Source organism: Plecotus auritus (genome assembly GCF_963455305.1).
Source record: "Plecotus auritus genome assembly, chromosome: 14".
NCBI classification, from domain to species: Eukaryota; Metazoa; Chordata; class Mammalia; order Chiroptera; family Vespertilionidae; genus Plecotus; species Plecotus auritus.
Window position 1 is genome coordinate 17,355,058 of NC_137780.1, and position 2,196 is coordinate 17,357,253.

At 54.7% G+C, this 2,196-nt stretch overlaps 1 pseudogene across 1 annotated transcript; it reads left to right on the top strand.

The window, feature by feature from the left end:
• Positions 1–808: 808 nt before the first annotated feature.
• LOC308238727 (single-stranded DNA-binding protein 3-like) lies at positions 809–1,873 on the top strand (annotated as a pseudogene). Its single transcript has 2 exons — positions 809–925; positions 1,170–1,873. The product of its transcript is annotated as a single-stranded DNA-binding protein 3-like (transcript).
• Positions 1,874–2,196: the final 323 nt, after the last annotated feature.

The following is a 2,196-nucleotide window of genomic DNA, read 5'->3' on the forward strand; positions in this document are numbered from 1 at the left end:
CCACCCCATTGTCTGTGTCCACAGGTTAGGCATATTTGCATACAAGTTCATAGGTTGTCCTCTTCCCACCCACCCTCCCCTGCCTTTCCCCCGATATTCCATAGTCTGTTCCTGCTTCTATAGTCTGTTCCTGCTTCTATGTCTCTGGGTCTGTTTTTGTTCATCAGTTTATTTGTTTCATTAGAAATGCAGACTGCTGCAGCCATTATGGAAAACAGTATGGAGATTCCTCAAAAAATTAGAAATGGAACTCCCATGTGACCAGTGACCCCACTTCTAGGAATACATCCTAAGAAACCCCGACACTCATCAGAAAGGACATATGCCGCTCTCCCTCCCCTGCCCTCGGCCTCTTGCTGCTCCTGTGCGCTCCTGGGCGCTAGGCTTGGGGACAGTTGTTTTGGGGGGGTAGTGAGGGCAGGGCCTTGCTGCCCACTCTAGAGCTCATCAAGCACCCGGAGTCCAGCACTGAGTATCGGACCCTCGGAGCTGGGTAGAGGGTCGCAAGGAGTGTGTGGTGAACAGGAGGAAGCGAGGGGTCAGGTGGTTTTCGCGTTTGCGAGGTTTAGGTCAGCTTATGCATCTAGGAATATCCACTGCGCATAGGAGCGGGATCTGCTCAGACCTGGTCAGAGATCCGATGGGACAGCATCACGTGGGGAACCACCGGGTTGTGCGCTCGCTTGTGTGCATGGGGGCCTTTTCTGTGCAGCTCCTGGGAGACCTTCACGCATGGTCCAGTGGAGCAGAAGCCTTTCCTGATGGCAGCGCAGCAGGAGCCCCAGCCCAGGGCTTGGCACCGCCCCGCATGACTGGAGGCCTAAGGCCCCATCCGCAGGGTTTCTGTCAGGGTCCTCTGGGGCCACAGCCCTCGCTGCAAGCACAGCCTCCACCCCACAATCCCAGCAGCATGAGGGGCCCCACCGTCAGCCTTTTTTTTTTTTTTTTAAATATATTTTATTGTTATTTTACAGAGAGGAAGGGAGAGGGATAGAGAGTTAGAAACATCGATGAGAGAGAAACATCAATCAGCTGCCTCCTGCACACCTCCCACTGGGGATGTGCCCGCAACCAAGGTACATGCCCTTGACCGGAATCGAACCTGGGACCCCTCAGTCCTCAGGCCGACGCTCTATCCACTGAGCCAAACGGTTTCGGCCCACCGTCAGCCTTTTATGTCACCCCATAAGCAGGCGGCCCCAGGCCCCAATCAGAATGGGAAACCAGCCTCCTGAGGAGTTCCTGGGACACAGCCACTGCTGCTCACCCCCATGGGCCCCACAGGACTAGGACACCCCAACATGGGAGGACAATGCAGAGGATGAACCCTCCCCAGGCAGGGGGCCGATGGGTCCCGCCCACAGAACTATGGCAGCTGCATGAGACCACCACCCACTCCCTGGGCCTCCATGCCCGGGATGAACATGGGCCTGGGAGCCAGTGGACCCCGGCCCAATCCTAACAGAACTGACTCGGTTCCACACTCCCCTTCATCACCCGGCACCTACGGGGGACCTCCTGGCAGTGGGCCCCCCAGGAACATCCGTCATGCCTAGTCCTGCAGATTCAACAAATTCCAGAGACAACATCTACACGATGATGAATCCGGTGCCACTTAGAGGCAGCCGGTCCAACTCCCCTATGGGTCCAGGCTCCGATGGCCCGATGGGAGGATGGGCAGCGTGGGGCCACACCACAGGATCAGATCCTTAGGGTCAGGTGACATAGATGCACTTCCAAAAAATCCTCCTAACAATATAAGAGGCATTAGCCATCCTCCAGGCGCCCCTCCAGGCGATGGCGAGGAGGAGGGAACTTCCTCCACTCCTTCCAGAACCACAATTCTTCTCCAAGCAAGACAAAGAGTGTGTGACTCCTCCTCTTCTCCAAGATGCAGAGAGAGCCTGCATTGCAGTCCTGGAGATGCCAGAACTTATGCAAGAAGTGAGGTGTCATTGCCCAGGAGCTGGGGGAGGGGTAACTCCGCTCCCCCTCCACCCTGCCCTCTTCACTTCCCCACCATTCCCAATTTTAGTTTCATGCAATAAAAAGGCTGAACTTTTCATTCCATAAAACACGAAGGACAAAACTCAAAATAAAAATATATTTCAAGTCATTGACCAGGAGAATCCCACCCCTTGCCCTTTCCCAAAAGGATCTTTTATGTACTTGACCCTTTTTTGTTGTCTTTTGTTT